The sequence below is a fragment of the Chrysemys picta genome, chromosome 11, assembly GCF_011386835.1.
Source record: "Chrysemys picta bellii isolate R12L10 chromosome 11, ASM1138683v2, whole genome shotgun sequence".
In the NCBI taxonomy this organism is placed as follows: domain Eukaryota; kingdom Metazoa; phylum Chordata; order Testudines; family Emydidae; genus Chrysemys; species Chrysemys picta.
The window spans coordinates 35,677,426-35,700,617 of record NC_088801.1 but is presented as its reverse complement, the minus strand read 5'-3'; the positions used below and the strand labels follow the sequence as shown (position 1 = coordinate 35,700,617).

Sequence of the window (23,192 nt, the reverse complement as noted above, 5' to 3'; positions counted from 1 at the left end):
CCTGCTTCTCTGCTCTGCCTTGCCTCAAAGCATTGCACAAAGCTAACACCTAGGAATGAGTTATAGATAAATTTTAGCACAGCAGCTCTACATAATCTTGCCTTTTATAAATGTAAAGCAGAAACTGTAGACATGGACATTATTTTATTATAAGAGGTTTTTTTTTTGTTTTCTGCTTTATTTAACGGTAAGAATTAGGATTTGCTCTAAAGGATTGTTTGCCTATTAAGGCTTGGTCTACACTATAGTCAGGTCGATGTAAGCTGCCTTACATCTACCTAATAATGCATGTGTCTTCACTACCAGGTCCCTTCCACCAACGTAACTCGCCTGCTACGTTGACTTAATTATTCCACCTCCACAAGAGGCAGAGTGCTTAATTCGATGTTGTCAGGTCAACACAGAGGAAGTGTACACACTGTATTGCTTACATCAACTTAACTGGCCTCCAGGAGGTTTCTCACAAAGCTCCACTATGACCATGCTGGTAAATGTTTTCAACTCCACTGCATAGCAGCCAGGTACAGTAACTCCTCACTTAACTTTGTAGTTATGTTCCTGAAAAATGCGACTTTAAGCGAAACGATGTTAAACTAATCCAATTTCCCCATAAGAATTAATGTAAATAAGGGTGTTAGCTTCCAGGGAAATTTTTTTCACCAGGCAAAAGACTATATTATATACACACGCACACACAGACACACACACACACACACACAGTATAAGTTCTAAATAAACAATTTAATACTGGCACACAGGGATGATGATTGTGAAGCTTGGTTGAGGTGGAGGAGTAAGAGGGTGGGATATTTCCCTTACTGCTAAATGATGAACTAGCAATTGGCTGAGCCCTCAAGGGTTAATTCTCTCACTCTACAAGGCAGCAGGAATGGAGGGAGGGGGTATGTGTGAGAGGGAGATGCGCATTTCCCCTTTTAAGTACATGTAATGTCATCCTGCAGAATTTGATTTCTACACCCCCACACACTCCTTTTAGAGTTCCTATGTGATGATGAACAAGTTACAAACTAAACTTTTCAGAGGAGTTTCTTATTTTCTTATTTTCTGAATACTGAACTTGAGACACCTGGGGGCTGATTTGCAGAAATGCTCACAACTGGAACATAGGTCAACGGGAGTTCTGGTCTGAACATATAAAGTGCTATAAAATGCAAAGTTCTCTGAAAAATCAGGGCCCAGATGTCTCAAACTGAGCACTCAAAATTAATCAAGACTTCTGACAATTTCCCCCTTAATCTCTGCCTCAGTGCCCATGTGTAAAATGGGGATACCATCACCTCACCTTTTGGGGCTGTTGTGAAAATAAATTAATTAGTTGTAAAGCACTGAGATGCTATGATGAGAGCATCATAGAAAAACCCAGGAAGAAATTAATATTTCTGTATTCAGTGTAGGATTTATATGGTGCACAATAAATAATGCATGGGATTACAGGTTGAAAGATGAAGAGAAAGAGAAATATGGAATAGCAACCCATTCAATGAGCACCAGCCTTTCTGTTCACTGAATGAGGCAGGTGGAAAAAATAGCACGTGATCATGTAAATAAAGATGGTATCATAATGAATATGCAGAAAGGAGCTGAATTAAGATAGCATCGGCCACCTTAATTCTGGCATTTCTTAACTTCTGAGAGCATGACCTTGCAACTTTAATTGTCTTTTAATATAGATTTTTGGATGTAGCATTATATAATTTCAGTATATATACATTTAATATATACATTATTTAAAGGACCTAAATGGATTTTGTTCTGGCAACTTGTAATGTATGTATCTTGAAAATGAGCTTTTATATTTTGTGTACCGTACCTTTAAATTCCTAAGAGCTGTCTCTTTGTACAGACAGCAGACATTGTGCACTCAGAGCTGCTGCAATCTGTTAGAGAGGGTATACACTCAGGGTGTTTTCTCATGAAACTTTTGTTTGTTCTCTGTTTTCCTTAATTTAAAATACTATATACTTTAAACTGATAATGTGGTTTTTTCTCTTTGTGTTTTGAAATATAAGGGCAATTAAGTTAGTTTTCTTAAACAAAGGAAAAGGTCATCTTCTGAAATACTAAAACCTAACATTTGTATCTTTGTACAAATTGTTAAATAGACAAGAACACTGATATAGCCCAGTTCTCTAGTACATAGGGCAGACCTGTCCACATTTTTTGAGACAGAGAAGAAATATTCTGCACAGTTATTATTACATATTCGGTCAGCGGTCACTGTTTCTTTAGTAGCTCTACTATGACTTGTAGGGTTGTCTTGGATGATATCCTACTGGGAAATTATATGGGTTAGCCACCAGAAATGGAAGAGATGAAATAGTAGCTCAGAGATACATTATGAATTGTTCTTGTCCTTAGCAGAAATATTTGAGGAATAGTATCTGAACCAAAAGAATTATTTTCAGGTTCCCCATAAACAAATCTAAAATTATCAGTAGGGGGTTGATTTTGCATGAGGCCAAACTACTAAGCACCTTGCAAAATTGAGGTATGGATCCAGAAATCAACTGTTAGAAGGCATTTCCATTCAGGATTTTGGACTACATTCCTCTGAAATGCCAAGCGATGATTGAGGAAAATGCTAGGCATGATTTTGTGAACAGAAGTAACTGGAAACTGGAGTTCAAAACTTTAGAGTACACACACACTTCTATCAGTAGAGAGGAAGTATTATTATTTACCTCTGAATCTGAGAAAAGTTATTTTTCCAACTAGAGCTTACCATATTAAACAGCAATTAGTAAAAAGATATTTAAGTGAATGGGGTTAGTTTGTCCTCAGAGGATGAATCCAATAAAAACTATTCATAATGGAAAATATAATTTTTTAAGTCTACTGGAAGATCATGACAGTTTTTTTATAATAATAGGTTCAAAATTTAAAAGTGGCTTTACGTGCACAACTTTTCATGCCCAAATCAAAGACAATATACAACCAACATGTAATATTCCAACTCACAGTTTTATCGCCAACCCAAAATGTTCAAGAATCATGAGTCCAGACCCCAAAAAATCATGAGTGGCTTAAAAATAGAAGGTTTTAAAATTAATAAACGTTGAGTTCTTTTTATTTGCCTTCTGTTTTTTGTGTTTTTAAACTTTTAGGGTGCACTTACTTCGCATGTTCAAACTTTTCTCTGCAACCACAAAGGCTGAAAAGTTATTTTTTAAATGAAGGCTGTGAGTTTCATGCAATAGCATAATTTCATCAGCTCAGGCTTTAAGAAAACGACTAAAAATCACAAGAGTTAACAACACTGGGTTTATCTGAATCTATTACTGAAAATAAGCCTCCCCTTGTGTATATAACATATGATGTTCAGTGACTCTTCTAACTATACAAAAATCACCAGCACAATTTAAGTTTCAAATTAAAAAAACAAAACATTTTATCAGCTACATTAAGGTTTCAAATGGTAGCATAATGAATTGTTATATTTAGTGACTACAGCCTCTTGAATTGATTTGGGCTACGGGACTCACAGATTAATGACATGACCCTCAGGTTTCAGGGGTAAGATATAGTGTATGCATCTGTTTTAATATCCCATGACTGCCAGAAAAGTTACTGTATAGAAAGGAGAGTAAAATTCCCATTTTGACATGCAACTGCAAGTACCAACAGGGGTATTTTCCTGATGTGCATGTGCAAAGTTAGAGACCAGGATGAGATTGATATTGAAGTACCGTAGACCCAAATTGTTTTGAACGTGAATGTTGAGGAGATCCTCCTTGTTGCAATAAAGAGCAAAATCTTACATTTGTAGCTCAAATGAGCTGGCAGCACGAAAATAAAATGTCTTACAATCCTTTTCACTGTGTTTTAAAACTCAAAGCTGAAAACCTTTTCAGAGGGCTTACAGAGGAGGCTCAGTTTGAATAAGAAGTGTGCATTCACCCAATTCCTAAAAGACAGTAGTTTCTATTCATCCCTGGTGAAAACAAACAGCTAACCCATTTCCTACTGTGCTAGCTGACTTATAACTGCCTTATGACCATCCAACATCATCTTATTCAGAGGAGTCTGCTGGGACAAAATTAATTATCTACACCATGTCATGGTGAAAAGCATTACTGTGGAAGTATGTAGGGTACTCTTGGAAGGATTAGATATTTTAATGGTAAATGTCAGCAAACATTGATTTCACTGTACATACACAAGTAAAAAAATATTTCCATTGATAGCTGAAATTTACATATAGGCAAGGTAAGAAAAATGCTGCTTGAGAAGTTCAGAGTTGATTTAAGGATATTTACTTTGTGTGTTTTGACTTGTGATGTTGACAATTTGTGTTTTAATGGTTATAAAACATTAACTTTTTGAATCTTAATCTCTGCTGTTATTAAATAATTGTCTGACTTCTTTTGTCTCACCCCCCTCATAATTTCCCAAAACTGAGAAAATTTAAATTGATAAAAAAATTTAAAATGCTTAAAATGTTTACTTTTGTGCAACTATGCAAATTTAAATAAAATAAAAAGCTTAAAAATAATATTTGTTGAAATTATGAAAAATAAAATTCTGTCATGCCAAGTTATAGAAGCTGTACTTTTAAGTCTCTCACTAGATATTTTGTTCATATTTATTTTTCTGTATTTTCTCACTCAAATTCCCATGTCAATTTTACCTTTAAAGGGCTCAACTTTTGTCATGCATGTTAGATAGTCTGTAATTTTCATGTTTCATTTTGCTTTTACAAAGAAAGATCTCTGACAAGAAATGTGATTCCCATATGTGAGTAATGTGTTTGTGGGAGGATGTGATGATAAGCAGTTGAATCAACTTAACTGAAAGCCACAAAGTTAAACCCTGGGCTGATTTGGAAGTTAATAACCAGCAGGAGCTTCCCAATGATTCTGGCAACACAAAAGAGCACATGAATGGAATTTCTGTGAGAACTTTAATTTCCCAAGGGGTCATGAGATCTCCCCCCTCCCCCCAAGAAAATATTTTGAAAATACAGAGGGTTACTTTTAGATTATAGAGATCAGCTGTCAAACCTCACATTGGAAAGGGTATCTTTGATTTTGTCATTTGCACTAATGAAGTGAAAAATTTTAAAAAAGAAACTGGCACAAGACAAAGCTTACTGCTTTGACTTTCTTTTATTATAGTCCATGGCTTTCTTCCTTTTCACCATGACTTTCAAGTAATTGTTCTTGAAAGTCTGCCATGACAAAAACTTCTCTGTGGATGTGAAAAATAAAAAACAATTATTTCTATTTTTCTTTATTTGTAAAGAAATGAAATTTGCTAAGAAGCACTATCCCACAGCCAAAGAAACAGAAAATGTTTGCAATCAATCAAAACTGATTTTTTTTAAATATTTGTGTTCTTTTAAAAAGTTAGACAGCACTATTTATTTCTAAAAAGAACATTAATCTAAAATAATTGTCTAAAAATCACAGAACCATAACCAGATATGTTAAGCTTTGAAAACTGCCTTTCCTATTAAAGAAATCTCCTCCCACAGAGAAACCCACAGCTGGGCCAGCAAGAACCCACAGAGCTTCCAAGAATTAAGGTTACACAGTGGGTAGTATGTACAGGCTCCCAAGTCCCGAGGATCCTAGGGATCTGCTCAAAAATGCAGCCCCAGTCACATGCTGACCTAGGCAGCAATATGGAGGCTGGGGCCCGCTGTGCTACTCTTCTGGCCCCTTTTCTTCCTGATAACCAGGGCCAGCGCTACCTTTTTTGCCGTCCCAAGCAGCGAAGGAAAAAAAAAAAAAGTTGCTTCCGTCGTGCCGCCGCCGCCAGAACCAGAGGAGGAGCTGCTGCCGTCATGCTGCCGCCGAGGGAATCGCCGGAGGAGCTGCCACGGGCGTGCCACCGAAGAGGGGACCGCCGGAGGAGCTGCCGCCCTAAGACCACCCGGGAAGCTGCCCTTTCCTGTTTGCTGCCCCAGGCACACGCTTGCTAGGCTGGTGCCTAGAGCTGGCCCTGCCGATAACACAACTCATTTTCTGACTCCCTCTTTGCTGTGTGGCAGCAGAGGCAATGGAGCCTAGTGGGAAGTTCCTGCTGCTTCAATTGGGTATAAGAAGCAACAGCTCTCCATCAGATTTCCATAGTCAATACTCTGAAACTAGCATTCCCTATTTCACACAACCAGTAAGGATGATCGACTCTCTAGCTTCTCTGCTTGGGGGGAAGAGACTACAACCCAGCCCCAAATTAAGTCAAGAAACCTAGTTAAAAAGTTTATGAAATGATTTGTGAAACTTAGCTAAACAAGTTGAGTATCTTTTGATGGGTACATCCAAATTTCCCTTGTAGATGCCCTCTAACTTACATTTTGGGCATGTTTCATCACAAATTTTATGCTGACCCAGATTTATTTGCCTCTCTTTTTCTTTTTGCACTGTTTCCTTGTGTAAAACTGGTATGAAGTGATAGGAAAGAGAGAAGCAGACACACTGGAATTAATGGCTATTTTCCAGAGTTTTCTTTTTTTAATTATTCACAAGTTATGTTAATCATAGCTCTCATTAGTATGATACAGCTATTTTAGGGGAAGTGTGTCCCTAAGAGCATCCCAAGTGCAAGAGGGCAAGGGGTTCACTGGTGTCAGGTAGTGAGTTTCAACTGGCCTGACTAGTTCATTGTACCCCAATTCACTTATGTTATAATCTGTATCTTATAAGCATCATGCAAGGTATCATTGGAAAACCAATATAGAACAGCTTCCATATGTGGAGTGATTACGAAGACTGGGACTGTTCAGCCTGGAAAAGAGAAGGCTAAGGGGGAATATGATAGAGGTCTATAAAATCATGAACAGTATGGAGAAAGTGAATAAGGAAGTGTTGTTTACCCCTCCACATAACACATGAACCAGGGGTCACCTAATGAAAATAACAGGCAGCAAATTTAAAACTAACATAAGGAAGTACTTCTTCACCCAACACACAGTGAACCTGCAGAACTCCTTCCCAGGGGATCCTGTAAAGTCCAAAAGTATAACACGACTCAAAAAAGAATTAGATAAATTCACGGAAATGGCTATTAGTCAAGATGGTCAGGGACGCAATACTATGCTTTGGGTACCTCTAGAAGCTGGGACTGGACAACAGGGGATGGATCATCTAATAAAGTGCCCTGTTCTGTTCACTCCCATGGAAGCATCTGGCACCGCGCCATTGGTCTGACTCAGTATGGTCATTCTTATGTGTTTGAACCAGACAAATCTGGGGAGTGGGTAAACAGCTTTTTTTCCAGACAAAGGAAAGGCTGATGCCTTCATCCAGGTGCAATCACAGACAACTGACAATCACAGTCAAGAGGACATTCATTGACATATTGGAGGCTGCAGGGGCAAATCAATTTGCATTATAGAAAGCAACCGCAGGGAAGAAACCAGCATAGAACTATCTCCATCAGACTCCATGACACCTTTCCTCACAACTGTGCCACTGGACATTGAGAATACATTTCAAAAGTTCATTGGACCATAAAACAGGGGCAGAGAACCCCAAGTTATCTTTCACCTAAGATGACAAAGGAACTGAGCACTTTGGACTTTGTGGGAGATCCTGATCACAGCAGGGATCAGTCATCTTGGTCAAAGGAAGTGTGGTAAAAATCTTACCATGACCCAATACTGTAGTTTTGTTTAGTCTTAGTCACTAGAAAGTTTTTCACTTTTATATGTTTGTAACCATTTCTGACTTTACCCCTTTTACCTGAACTCACTTAACATCTCTTTTTGATGAAGTAAACTTATTTTACTTTTACTCTAAATCAACCCAGTGCTGTGTTTAACTTGAAGTGATTATTATTTCCAGTTAAAACAACAAGCTGCTGTGCTTGTGTCTCCTTAAAGGAGCAATTGACATTATTACTCCTCTAAATGTTCCAGGAGAGTGCTGGACATTTCAAGACAGATGGTTTGGGGAAATTCAGGACTGGGAGTGTGTTGGGGTCACTTGGCTAGTAATAACCAAAGCTGGTGGAGATCAGAGTGCAGCAGTGGTGTAACAAACAGTCAGATTTGCTAAATTTAGGTTGCTCAACACAGACACTCAGTGTATGCTTGTCTGCTGGCTGGGAGCATCCAGACAAGGAGCTACAGCAGCAGAGCATTTTAAGGCACGCAGGACAAGTGGTGATACAATCTCTCACAGATGTGGGTTGAACCCTAAAATATGACAGGGAGCAGGAGAAATAAAAGCCACATTATTTTTGCAGGATCCACTTTAACCTGGTACATCATTTTTGCTATTTGTGTATTCTTGTAAATAGGTCATTTTTGTCTTCTAGCTATTTTCAACCATTCTTCAGAACCAAGAGCAACATAGCAGAAGTGAGATAACAATAATGTAAGCTCACTTAGCAAAACTGTTCAAATGGAAACAAAATTGTATAGATTTTATGGTGTTCCGTGATATTTTGCTGAGAGGATGGCACAATTTGTCTCAACTTTGTAACTGGTTCAGAATGATGACAAAGATAGATGGCTGACAGACAACGAGACAATTTATCTTTCAAAAACCTTTACCAATCTCACAAAAGATTACACCTGTCTCACTTCAGCATGATCTGCCATCTGTTCCTTTAAAGAGATAAGTGCTTAAACTTCAAGGTTCAGTTATTAGAAGTATCTTTTGAGAACAAATAAGAGTTTTATACACAACAAATTCATTTACTGCTTTGCTAAGGAGAACATGTCCATTTTTGAGGGGGTGAGCCTTCCAACAAGTAGGGACATTCTTCAGTAAATATTATTCCAAACGAAGTGTATTTAAAAATATGGAAAAATGTAATTATGATGCACCTTAAAATTTGGCTTTTAGCCTCTGAATTAATCATGAAACTGTAAATTATTTTTGATTAATCCATCTATCTGACCAAATAAGATAGATAGTTCTAAACAATGGTGGTTTTCTCCTTTTGTTAAATAAACCAGGCCAAATTTCTTGAGGCCATTGGACAAAGATTAGATTATTTTTTTGGTTTATGAATACCCAGTCTAAGACATTCTGGGCCAGATTCTGACCTCTTGCACATGGTGTACATCATGAATAAAACCACTGAAGTCAATGGTATTACAGTGTAAACAGTAATTGTGATTAGAATCAAACCTCTGTATTCACACTAATGTTGTACTATGGTGAACAAAATATTGTATTCTATCATGATTTAAAAAAAAAATCTTATTAGCTAGCATTCAAAATATAGATAATCTATTTATCTTTCATTAGGCCCAAGTTATTAATGTAGGATGTTTTGGAAACTATCAGAAATTGTCAGCAAAACATGGCACATCTGTGTGCTCCAGTCACAGAACAAAACAAAAACGGAACAAAATCTGAAATCAGTTCTTTCATTTTCTAAGCTAACATCCAGAACAGGAATAAAAGACCCAGTCTATTAGAACATACAACACAACAATTTCTTTAGATTGTATCCAAAGGAAGACTGTTCTGCATCTGTTTAGATATATATATATATAAAAAAGGAGACACATACCCAAATGTTATGATTTCATTAGAACTACGGGGATGCTGTTCTACAGTGATGCTCCTCTTGTAATTTTAGAAGAAGCAGTTAAATTTATGAGTGTATGTTTACTGTAAGTACTTAACAACCTCATAAATCTAATCTTAAAATTTATCAGGTTTGTTTTACACAAATATGGTAATTACAAATATGGTAATTACATGGCTAGATATAGCTTTCTTTTTTCTGTTACTTCTTGTGCAACAGATTCTTTCAAACTTGTACAATAAAATTTGCCAGTGAACAGGGCAGATAACACTCCTATTTGTTCATTAGTATTATGCTTCATATAAAGTGATGGTTGAATATACACAATATATTTTGAGACAGTTCTTTAGAGCATTTTTTCTCATTCAGTTCTGTTCATTAAAATATATGCCCTCCTCCCAAAGATTATTTGAAATGTAAGATGTAGTACAAAAGAGAAAGAAATTTCAGGGCCTGATCCTGCATGGGTTCCAAATTGGCTTTGATAGGAACTCCAGATGTAGATGCTGGGATTTTCAAAGACACCTCAGGGACTCAGGTTCCCAACTTCCACTGAAATTTAATGGGAGTTGGGCATCTACCTTCCTAAAGCATCTTTGAAGATCCTAGTGAAAATGCTTGCAGGATTGGATTCTAAATGATGTATAGGACATATATTTTGATGCTGCAAGGTGTTGATTGCTCTGGTCCTGATCCAGGAAAGCACTCAAACAAACACATGACTTTCCTGGGTCCGGGCCAGACTGATAAGCACTTTACAGGATGTGGCACATATTAAGTAAAATTTAATCATATATTTTATGAAAAGTTACGTTTCAGGCAGGATTTTCCTCACTTTACTCAGTCAAGTAGATTCTAATCTTGCAGTGCTTAGTCATACAACCACCTTACGCTGGGACCACTGAATAAGGACTACTTGTATGGCTACAGTTTACAAGACAAGAAAGACTCTGTCTGAATCCTATTGAAGCTGACTGAGTCAGGACTGCAGGATTTGGCACTAAGTGTTCTGTTAGCATACCACACAAAATTAACCATGAGAGTTCACCTGTTTTTAATCAAAGCAAACATATCAGAGCTCAAAGATAAATTAAAAAGTCATGATAAGTTTAATATGTTAAGATGAAAACAAGGTCTCTGCCCAGAGAATAAATAAATGGTTATCAAGAAACCACTAACAGTCTTTCGAAGTTAAAAAGGGTTTCACTAATAAGGTAGACAGTATAACATAAATAAAATGGCATTTCTCTCTACATTGTATAATTAAAAGCAATATACATATCATACAGGAAACTCTTCCCAAAATTAAGATGTTTGTCTAAGGAAATTTTTAAATTAAAAAAATCTGATTTTATATAAAGCAAAAGAAAACCATGATTTCTTTGATGACTTCACAGCATCTGCACTTAAATTCTATCAATAATAATGATGATGTATGCAAGGGACTTCTATATTTTTAAAAGAAATACCAAGAAATTAGAATTTTTTCCCCTAATTTAAAAACAAACAATAAGGTATTAAAAAATTCCTGCCAAACGAGAACCATTCACAGGTACTTTGATTTATTTGTCTTATGATTAAAAAACTGTACATCCAGTTAAGGAGTGGTTTTCCCTCCCCCCGCTCATCCAAGGTTCAAAAGGTAAGGAAATATTTTATACATAATTAAATACCCTTAAATCAAATTAGCATGTATTACATTTAACATTTTTAAAACCTGGTTTTTCAAATTAGGAGAAAAACAGAATATATTTAAGGCAACAAAGTATGAGCATTTCACCTGAAAGCAGCACAGCAGAAGAATTACAACTCCAAAGCCAAAGCAACAAATACAAAACAATTAAAACTTTAAAAAAACTTCATGTATGAATCAAAGCAAATGATGCAGAACATATCATCTTTCAACCCATACCTGTAGACAGTGTACTACAATTGTTGCAGAAAAGCTGTAAGAACTTCCTAACACAGAAAACAAAAAGTCTGCTTCATTTTATAGCAGCTACAGACTGTTGCAGTATCCAGTATATTTTTTTCAGTCAACTGTTACAGCCTTCCACAGCCCCGTGACCTTTGAACTCATTTCTCCCCCCTCTGCAGTTAAAGCTACTGTGCTTGTCTCATTTACATAAGGCTGGTGAAGGCCTGCCAGCAACAAAAAGGGAATGCTGGGTAAGAAATTGTAGAGCTGCAGTTCAGACGGAATACCTGAATCACTGGAGAGCTGGGGGTGGGGAGGAGATGGTGGAGAGAAAAAGCTATTGCCACTACATACTGATAAGTCAAAAGCATATCTCCTATTGTGATTATTAGGAGGCAGATATTTTATTTTAATTCAAGTATATTAAGCACCCACCAAAAAACAGTCAGTCTGCAGCAGCTAGTTTCCAAGGTGACCAGAACAGTCAAATACTTCATTTAAATACATGTAGAAGGCTGATATGCAAGTCTCAGCAACTACCCTCTGCTTTTTTAAATATAGCTCACCAGATGTTTTATTTTTAAAAGGATCTATTTCAATATTGTATTTTGAAATTCATGAGTTAATGCATACTCACCTTGATTCAGATGCCTTGACATGAATTAGCATCAGTTACAGATACAATAGTAAAACTGTATTAATGTAAGGAGGCAATATACAGAATGATTTACATTTATTGATCATTACTATAATTAATAATCAGCAATAAAATGACTGCTAATCCTCCCAAGTATAAATCACAATCAAATAATGTGCCAAAACTGTGGATGCATGGATATTAAGTATTTTAAATTTTTAAACCATTTGAGATGTTATTTTTAGAAATACATATTTTAGTTTAAATCATTACAATTATATCAAAGAATGTAAAAATGCTGATCTGGCTTTAGGAAGAGATTCAATGTTCTATTTTCTACTTCTTTTCCTTCTCTTCCTACAGACAGCATCCTCCCTATTCAAACATTCAACTTCCCTATTGCTGAAACGCTCTCTAAAAATTAGCAATTCAAATTCTTTCAGATTTGCCAGTATATGCATCTTGTGTCTTTTAAAGTGCTGGAGCAATGAGAAAAACGCTACTGTAAAATCATTTAAAAACAAAGACGTTTTAATAAGACCCTAATCTCTAGACCACTAATGTGGCAGAGAAACTCTATATCTATACTGTGTATTAAGGTGATCATAGGCCATTAGGATCATTGGGACCGTTTTTAAAAATAAAAAGTACATCAACTATATGAATTACGAACTGAACTTAATACCTGTTCGAAAAATACAAAGTAAAATATAATCCATCTTGCTAACACTGTCTGAATTTGTTGAATGCAGTTTCATAATGAATCATTCATGTGTGTATATAGACTTATATTTCTATAAGGACCATTTTCAAGATACTCCAGAAAAAACAATGTGAAAAATCTAAGTTCATTGTTATTTATGTTCCAAAATTAATCATTTTTAAAATAAAATAAATAACAGTGATGCAACACATTTCCTATCAAGAAAATATTGAGCTTGAAGACACAGAAGAATAATGGATGTTGCTATTTAATATTTTATATTTCTATACTGGCAACAGATCCATTTTAGCATTAATTTTATTTTTTACTGACTATTCAGTATTTCATGACTAAATGAAGTCTGATGTGGAGTTATAGTAAAAATATTTGTAGAACAAATCTGATTATAGTACTTAACCAATTTATTTAGCTAGATATCAAAATGATGTGCATCACTCAAGCCACACCTTTCCAAATGCAAAAAAAAATATTTAAAAAAAAAGCAAAAGTAGCTAAAGCACTGATTAAATTCAAAACACAAACATTTTAATAATCTATAAAATAACTGACCTGTTCAAAATGTTGTTTTTCCAATCCATGCACTCTTTTTATTAATTAGGAACCAAAATAGATTGATCATCATTTTATAACGTGTGACATATTCACTGTCTTCCTACTTCCAACAGAATCTTCTTAAATTTCCCAGCACTGTGTTTTATTGCTGGTACCATATGCTTTATTGTTCAGCGACAAGAGCTTCACTCTGCACAAAGACTCATTACCTACTGCTAGCTGAGCAGCTTCAGTCTCACTGAGGCTGCCTATATGATCACATGGGAGTTTTGTCTGAGAAAGCCAGGCATGCCACTGATTTCACTATCTATGGATATTTTTATCAGCTGAGGTCTACTATGAGGAAGGAATAACAAATTATAAAGCTGCTTTAACTCATTAAGGCAGCAAATTTATGGAAATCCCCTCACAACCTTTTTTTTCCATTACAGAAAAGGTGGAATTCAGAGGAGTTTTTAAAAGTGAATTATAATTTTTCCGGTGATAATTTGCACTTATGTTATGCCTCATATAACATTCATTGCTATTAATATTCTAAAGGGATAATATTCCTGTTAACTGTTATTTTATCAAAACACTTTATTAAACACTTAGGCTGCCAATATGTATCCCTTTATGGAGACCAGAGCTACTGAATGATTATTTCCCCCCAAAAGAAACATCATAATTCAGACTCGTGTTAACAATCAAGGGCCTGATCTGGCAACCCTTACTCATGCAACTAGTCTGAATGATTTCAAATAGGACTACTCAGGTGAGTAAGGATTTAAGTAAAGTTTTCAGAATCAGGCCCTGAATCTAAATGATAAATTGTACTCTGCCATGAAGATTTTAATCTACTTTTTATGATGATATCCAGTTACTGTATTTTAGTTATAATTACACAAAGAAATAAAATCAATTTATTTGTATTTGTTAACTTCCTTTGCCATTCACCTAAGGTATTTTACATGGGGCTGATAACTACATTTTAAAAAATAATGAAAGCACATACATAAAAAAGGATACATGGTTAAGGACTATTCTTAACATTATTATTACAGATGATTAATTTCAGAACATTTTGAGACAGCCTAATTTCTTCAAAAAAAGAGTGCATGAGACATTCTTATCATTTAAAATGTTAACATAGTGCTGGTGATCACAGAATTCCTCTCTAGTTCTCTGAAAACTAGTAACTCATAAATAATTAATCATGACATTTACAGGGCAGGGGTACAGGTTTTCTATAAAAGTAGTTAATTAACTCTAGAATTATTTATTGCAGTTTGAGTAAACAGGAATGCTGTTTATTCATTAACAATCTACAAATGAAAAATACCCACTTGTTATCCTTTTCAACAACTCCCTCTTTAGAATACGTAATTATCAGCTTGTTGCTCATTAAGGGCCCAATCCTGTTCTCACTGAAATCAATGGAAGTTTTGTGATGTACTCCTGTGGAAATAGGACTGGACCCTATGAACACTGAGAACCATGGATCTGATCCTCCTGCCACTCAAGTCAATGAAGTCAATGGTGAAGCTCCCATTAACTTCACTGGCATCAGAAACAGGCTCATCCTGTGACAAACACACACCTGAAGTAATACAACCAAAGGGCAGTCTCTGTTTGTGAGTTATAATGAAAACTCAATCAGAATAATGTTTAAAGACGCAAATAAAATAACCTGGCTATCTAGTTTAATAAAAAGCTTCCACATACAGAAATTTTACTACCAAACTGATTAGCAGTTTGAAAGATAAGATTTGCTAGGATATGACCCAAATTTACTCACGACTAAAAGGTTAATCTGGTGATGAATCTCGTCCAGATTCTAAACATTTATTTTCTTTAAACTCAGAATTCCATTGTCAGCAATTTTTTTTAAAATGCCACCATTCTGATATGGTCACACAGCATACCTAAAGACAGTGGCGGAGCAGATGGCTCATGGCCGAGGATTCTTCAGGAGCTCTTAAGCGGGAAACACTATAGCTGTATACATTAATAAGTAGAAATGAAGGCAGACTAGACGGGTTGCTAACGAACAGCTGGTTTAGCTACAGCTATGCCTTTTTTCCCCCCTGCTAATACAATTGATGATGTCATGATGCTAGTGTAGAGAGAAATAAACAAAAGGCAGACATTTTTGCTGCTGCCGTGGTAGGAAAACAGAAAAATAAAAAGGTTTACCAGATGGAGAAGAACAATAGGAAAGCAAGAAAAAGGAAAGTTATTGTCACATTTCCTGGAGACCATTACAAAAAATGGAAAATTAAAAAAAAAAAAACCTAATAGGAGGTTAGAGCAACAATTATTAAGAAACATAAACAGTTAAATAGTTTAACAGGAAAATTTTGGTCCTGCAAAGAGACAATAGCAGCAAGCTGTCTTAACCCCACACAAAATACATAACATCAGTCAACCCTTCCTGTCATGTTCCAAAAAATGTTTTATCCCTTTATGCTCAACACTGGGATTTCTCAAAAGGTTAAATTACAATCAAGTTGCTAAAAACTCTCCCTCCCACAGTAAAAATATATGAGCTGGGCAGGGCCGTCCTTAGGATTTATATGGCCATACGCAATATTATTAAACTGGTGACTGCGGACCCCCAGAAGACGCCTCCCCCACAATTGCTGACACATACCGAGCTTTGTAGGCAGCAGATGCTGTGGCAGCCCAGGCTCGCAGCTTGCGGGGGAGGGCACAGGCAGCAAAGGATACCAAGCTGCCCGGTGGCGGCGAGTCACAGTTCCATACAGAGACCCCCGTACCCTCTCTCCCTCAGGCAGAATGCGCCGCGTGGGCGCATTCGGCTCTGTGAATACGGCCCCTGCCTAAGGAGACTGCAGCATACGCTGGGTGTACAGGCGCTGACCCACTCTTACCTGCTGTCCCAGTGGTTCCCCAAATTTTGGGTGCCCTACGCAGCCGCATACACTGCGTATGCCTAAGGATGGCCTTGGAGACGGGGCTAGGAAAGAGAAAGTCTCTATGAAGGCCCCCTCTTGGTTCTTGATCATTCTATTGGGGAAGTGGAGTCTGTGCCCCCACAGTAGGCATTGTGGGGGCTGCCAAACGATTCTACAGGAGGTTAGAGCTATCTGAATAGAGAACCTGCATTGGCTTTGGAGTCCGGGCATCCCTTGTCACTCCATGGTAGCACAAGCTCCAGTTAGGGTTGCCAACTTTCTGACTGCAGAAAACCGAACACCCTTGCCACACCCCCTGCCCGAGGCCCCACCTCTTCTCCAAGGCCCCGCCTTGCTCACTCCATTCCTCTCCCTCCATCGCTCACTCTCCCCCAGCCTCGCTCACGCGCTCATTTTCAGCGGGCTGGTGCAGGGGTTTGGGGTACAGGAGGGCACCTACACTTGCATTTTCATTTTGTTTTTAACTTTTCAAAATACATTTTCCCCCTTTGTCCTTTCCTATCTGGCACAGACTGATTTTCCCAACCTGGTTCTAGCAGAACACAAGCCAACATTGATTTTTGTTTACTTCTTTGTTTAGTTTGTGTTTTGGCATAACTGATTGGAGTACTATTTGTTACTTAAATGCTGCCGGGGGAAAGCAAAGAGTAGATGGGAGGGATAGCTCAGTGGTTTGAGCATTGGCCTGCTAAACCCAGGGTTTTGAGTTCAATCCTTGAGGGGACCACTTAGGGATCTAGAGCAAAATCAGTACTTGATCGCCCTAGTGAAGGCAGGGGGCTGGACTCAATGACCTTGTAAACAGACACTATGCTCCAGTGAGATTCATGAAGGCACAAGAGTCATATCTGGCTGGCTCTGAAGGAGATGGATGTGGTTGTACCTTTTATCTCCTTCATGCCTGATTTATGTGATTTTTAGACATGATCTGTTCAGGTGATTGCATAATGACTGGAGAAAAGGCATAAACCTCCACATTTTTTCTCCTGGTCACATTACAGTCAGAATTTGTTAATTCATTTAAGTACAGTAATTAATTTTATTATCTGATGCTGCAGCAGTTAGTAGCTTCTTTGTCACCTACTCCATGTCACTCAGTACAATAGTACACCTACCACATAGCTCATGTGCACTATGCTGGTGGTCTAACCACCTGTGTTTAGGAAGCATGTGAGAGAAAACAGAAAGTGTGCTTCCAGAAGAGTATCTGTTCATTGTCTGAGTATGCTGGCTCTTCAAGCTCATACAGCTCCCCTGCAGTATGCTGGATTAGGGTGCGCAGTTCTTATCTCCCTTTACACTTGTCTCTCAAAAATCAGACTGGCGGAAGAGCTGTTTCATTTTGATTTATGGTACCTGAATTGATCTGAGGTAAGAAATAGCACACCCTTTTTGATAAGTAAATATAATGAAAATTTTGTTGTGTTCAGGAATCACAGTATAAACAACAACAAAAGAAACTGTGATAGTGCATAACTTATTTTTAATGTTTAATTCAATTAATATCTTTACATAGCTATTGGGTTTTGGGCCTATTGTCAGTCTCTACTCTGTCACTAAGCAAGTTAACAATTCCAGTAGTCTCTGCAGTGTCCTTCATGGTAGACAAGAGGCAGGGCTTGGTTATAATGAATATATTGAAAGACCATGTGTATCTCTTCATCTTTCGTGGTTGTCTGAACACAGCTTGGAGAGCTGACTCTTGCTCTATGGCCAAATAACCAGTACAAAGGGGCTACAGGACCCTTTGGGGGAGTAATCCCTGGTGCAAGAGATCTTTTCAAGAGTCACAGAGGCAGCTCCACTGGGTCCATGATCCCCTGCAAGAGGCCCTGGCACTAGGTACATGTCAAGGCAGTGTCAAGAGCAGGACTAACAGTGGCCAGGGCCTATGGTCCAACAATTCTGCGCCACTGCAATGACCCATAGAGGCCACTGCAGCAGGGGCACAAGTTAGAAAAGTGCTAACCTGTGCCAGGGGCTGCACCAGTCTCTGGCAGCATCTGAAAAAGGAAGGTATAAACTTCCTCCCTTCTGTCCCAGAGCTAACACTGGTATAGAGAGGAATCTTTCTAATCTATGTGTAAGGGCTCATGGATCTCAAATCCAGGCCGTATAGGTTCCTAAGCAGCCTTCCATACTCTGGCCACCTCTGGCCCACTCATCCAGAACTACTGAAAGTGAGGGGCAAGCACAAACCATGAGGATCCTGACTGGGGATGATGACTGGCCCTATTGATTGGCACTTCCATATTATTTAAGCCAGAAGGAGGCATAGGAAGTGGTCTGAGCAACTGAGAGATTTTCTGACTGACTGCTGCTCCAGACCCGACTCTTGTTTGATCGCTGGATTCTGATTCTGGCTCTGACCTCAGCACAGAGATTCTGACCCCGATCCAATCACTAGGTTTAGGTTGCATACATCCTGGTCCAGACACTATGCTGTTTAAATAACGTCACATGGTCTCCCTAAAACCTGGCCTAGATTAGGCAGTCATGGAAGCGACTGCTGACTCCATTTTTGTCCACCACACCACAACATAGGACATCCCCTCTAGAATCATGGAATATCAGGGTTGGATGGGACCTCAGGAAGTCATCTGGTCCAACCCCCTACTCAAAGCAGGACCAATCCCCAACTAAATTCCCAAATTCCTAAATGGCCCCCCTCAAGGATTGAACTCACAACCCTGGGTTTAGCAGGCCAATGCTCAAACCACTGAGCTATCCCTTCCACCCCCAAAAATAAATTATATCTCCTAGAACTGGAAGGGACCTTTCAAGTGTAAAGGGAGATAAGAACTGCGCACCCTAATCCAGCATACTGCAGGGGAAGCTGTATGAGCTTGAAGAGCCAGCATACTCAGACAATTAACAGATTCAGTTAATATTAAGAGTATTAAACATTAAAAATAAGTTATGCACTATCACAGTTTCTTTTGTTGTTGTTTATACTGTGATTCCTGAACACAACAAAATTTTCATTATATTTACTTATCAAAAAGGGTGTGCTATTTCTTACCTCAGATCAATTCAGGTACCATAAATCAAAATGAAACTGCTCTTCCCGCCAGTCTGATTTCTGAGAGACAAGTGTAAAGGGAGATAAGAACTGCGCACCCTAATCCAGCATACTGCAGGGGAGCTGTATGAGTTTGAAGAGCCAGCATACTCAGACAATGAACAGATACTCTTCTGGAAGCACACTTTCCGTTTTCTCTCACATGTTTCCTAAACACAGGTGGTTAGACCACGAGAATAGTGCACATGAGCTATGTGGTAGGTGTACTATTGTACTGAGTGACATGGAGTAGGTGACAAAGAAGCTACTAACTGCTGCAGCTTCAGATAATAAAATTAATTACCGTACTTAAATGAATTAACAAATTCTGACTGTAATGTGACCAGGAGAAAAAATGTGGAGGTTTATGCCTTTTCTCCAGTCATTATGCAATCACCTGAACAGATCATGTCTAGAAATTACATAAATCAGGCATGAAGGAGATAAAAGATACAACCACATCCATCCCCTTCAGAGCCAGCCAGATAGGACTCTTGTGCCTTCATGAATCTCAATGGAGCATAGTGTCTGTTTACAATGGATCATGTTAGTTTTGTTTTAAAGATAAGATGTTGTTTTGTTTAAAGAGAGACTTTGAAAAAAGCCAAATACATTTAAAACAGGGTCTGCCTGACGCATCCCTGTATCCACTTCATAAGCCAGCTCCATGCTCCAGCTAGTTTCCATGACAGCTCAGATATCAGAGTATAATGCATGCTGGGGCATCATTCAGAGCTACACAGCAGGAATGGACATTGCAGGACCTAAAAGGAGGAACTATAAAGGCAGTTTTCAGTTAATAATGTACTGATGGCCCCCTCTTAGCCTGGCTACCGAACACATCTTGTTCACCAAATGCCATCCATCTCTTTCAAATCACCGCGTCAAAACTCATTTCTGCTATGAATCCTTCTTATAAAGAGTTCCTCTCCAATGATCTCTCTGCAACCTTTCTTTCTTGAACTGCTGTCCTGTGTTTAGTCTTGTTTGTATTAGATTATATTTCTTCTCAACAGGAACCATGCCTAATTCTATGTTTCTTAAAGTACCACTGGACATTTGTGGGGCAACAGAAATGAAACTTCAGTTCAGTATGCACTATTTTATATTTATTTATTTTAACCATTAAGACCTTCTTTTTTTTTTTTCAATGTTTTTCCTTTTTTTTTTTTTGTAAACCAATTTCTTTTGTGTGTGTAGTTATCTTTTCTGTATCATTGGTTCCAATTTTAGTTCCAGACTTTTAATTTTTATACAGAATCCCAAATCCCTACAGATTATTAACAGATGTTAATTTATTATTAATATGGTTTTTAAAGTCATGTAGCTTTATTCTTCTAGCATAGTGTAAAAGAATTTCAGATATACACATACACACAGTATAAGTTTTAAACAAACAATTTAATACTGTACACAGCGATGATGATTATGAAGCTTGGTTGAGGTGGTACAGTCAGAGGGTGGGATATGTCCCAGGGAATGCCTTATGGCTAAATGATGAACTAGCACTCGGCTAAGACATCAAGGGTTAACACATTGTTGTTAATGTAGCCTCACACTCTATAAGGCAGCACAAATGGCGGTAGGAGACACAGCATGGCAGAGAGAGACAGAGACACGCACCGTGTGTGTGTGAGAATGAGTGTGAGTGTGAGAGAGAGACAGACAGACAAGCATTGCCCCTTTAAGTATGCTGGCCGCACGCTAAGTACACTGCCTTTTTAAGTAGATCAGCAAGTTGAGACAGCAGCTGCTGCCAGCAAGCTCCCTCTGTCCTGAGCCCTGTCGTGTCCTCCCCCCCACACTCTGTGGAGATGTGGGCAGGAGCGGGGAGCAGGAGCAGGGAGAGGGAGGCATCCTGACATTAGCACCCATCTTATTCCCCTCCCCCTGCACAGCAAGCAGGAGGCTCCCGGGAGCAGCTCCAAGGCAGAGGGCAGCTCCCGGGAGCAGCTCCAAGACAACGTGGGGGGGAGGGACAGCTGAACTGCCCGGCAATTGATAGCCTGCTGAGTGGCTGCCGCACAGGGAACTAAGGGGAGCTGACAGGGGGGCTGCCGATTCACCCTGGTTCCAAGTCCCCACCCACTAGCTCCAACAGGCTGCTCTTCCAGAGAATCCCGCAAGTAGTGGATAAAGTACCGTACTAGCAAGCAGCAGCCAAACAACGTATAACCGAACATTGCACAACTTTAAACGAGCATGTCCTCCAATAGATCAGCAACATAACAATAAAACAACGTTAACCAGGACAAGGTTAAGTGAAGAGTTACTGTATTTCTTTTGTTTTTTTACAGTGCAAATATTTGCACTTGCAAATACTTACAAATAAATATAAAGTGAGCACTGTACACTCTGTATTCTGTGTTGTAATTGAAAGCAATATATTTGAAAATGTAGAAAACATCCAAAAATATTTAAATAAATGGTATTCTATTATTGTTTAACAGTGCGATTAATTTTTTTAATCGCTTGACAGCCCTAGAAATGACAGACAAATATATATTGGTTCTGATCTCACTTACACCATAGTAAACCAGAAGGAAATCCTTTGACATCAATAGAGTTACACGGAGAAGACTGGTGCAAGTGGAATCAGGTCCACAGTGTCTATATCACTGACCCTTATTCCCAATAGGACTTTTTGAAACTTGCTTCCCTCTATCTCTGGCATCAGCAGCTGTACTGTAACCATTGTTAACATTATAACATGATCTCCTTACTTCCAGATGATCACAATATAGATAAAGTAGGAAACATCTCTGATTTTTGTGAGAGGCTAGAAACTCCTTCCACCAAAGAACAAATCTTTCATCGCCATTCATGTGAATTTGTGTCCGTCTCTATCACATGCCCAAGCACAAAAGTCTAAATACAGATAAATATAAAGCGACATGCATAAAGGTAGAGTGGAATAACAATGCAGACTTAATGTTACACAGCAAGGCAGTTTACTGAAGAGTTCTAGTAATAATGCAAGCAAATTGTCAACACACTTTTGTATTACAAAGTACACAAAGCGTGGAAATTTTATTTCTACAAGTAAGAAAATGTCTCATATTGAAAGTGGTTGGTCTTAAATTAGTTGCTTAAGGTTTGTTTATGATACCATCATACTGTAAAAGTACTGACTATATCACTGTACTTCTCCATGTCATTGTGTGTCCCACATACCCTGTTAAAAGCAATCACTTAAAGTTTAAAAGGACACTGACACTGCTACTTTCAAGTCCTTTGTTTTTACAACTTCATTGTTTCTAATACCCTCTTAGAATCTTGAAAACAACAGATTTTCCCTTAATAATCTTGTCCATTTCCATTTGGCTGAAATTGTTCCCTACTCCCCCCCCCCCCATGTGTTTTCAACAGAGTTTGAAATTAGCACAAATTTTAATTTACACCCTTGTTTATGTGCCAACAATATCAATAATGTCAGAACAGCTCTGGGACTTCAATTGACCTTTCTTTACCAGCAGAGCACAAAAACCACTGCTTTTTTGTCATATGCCCAATGAGTGTAGTTTTGAAGTAAGGGGATTATTTCTCAACAACAGCAAAGAAGATCTCCTCCCGACCTGTAAAAACATCATCATGATCCTGCTCCCATTGGAGTCAATGGCAGAGCTTCTATTAACTTCAAAGGGAGCAGGATCATGGTATATGTTCATTTAGAATCTAAAGTAAATTTCACACCTGATTATATCAGCTTTATACTAAGTCCAAATTTGAATATAAACAGGCTTACACCATCCCTTCCTATTAATGAATATTAATGAAAGGTCGCATTGGGAGCATGGTTGCTCTTTACTGAGGTCTGTTTAATGTGGCAATGGAAAAAAGCTTCAAAAAGCTAAGTATTTCAGATTGGAGAT

General features: G+C 38.1%; 1 protein-coding gene across 3 annotated transcripts in view; it reads right to left on the bottom strand.

The window, feature by feature from the left end:
* Positions 1-23,192, bottom strand: part of CSRNP3 (cysteine and serine rich nuclear protein 3) — a 171,734-nt gene that overhangs the window by 49,298 nt on the left and 99,244 nt on the right. The window contains exon 1 of one of the 3 annotated variants that reach the window (XM_005290377.5): positions 13,339-13,616. The exons of 1 other annotated variant lie outside the window; for it this stretch is intronic. The gene's annotated coding sequence lies outside the window, so the exon portion shown is untranslated. Of the gene's footprint in view, positions 1-11,422; positions 11,574-13,338; positions 13,617-23,192 lie in introns of those variants that run through there. One more of the 3 variants, XM_005290380.5, reaches the window with a different exon arrangement.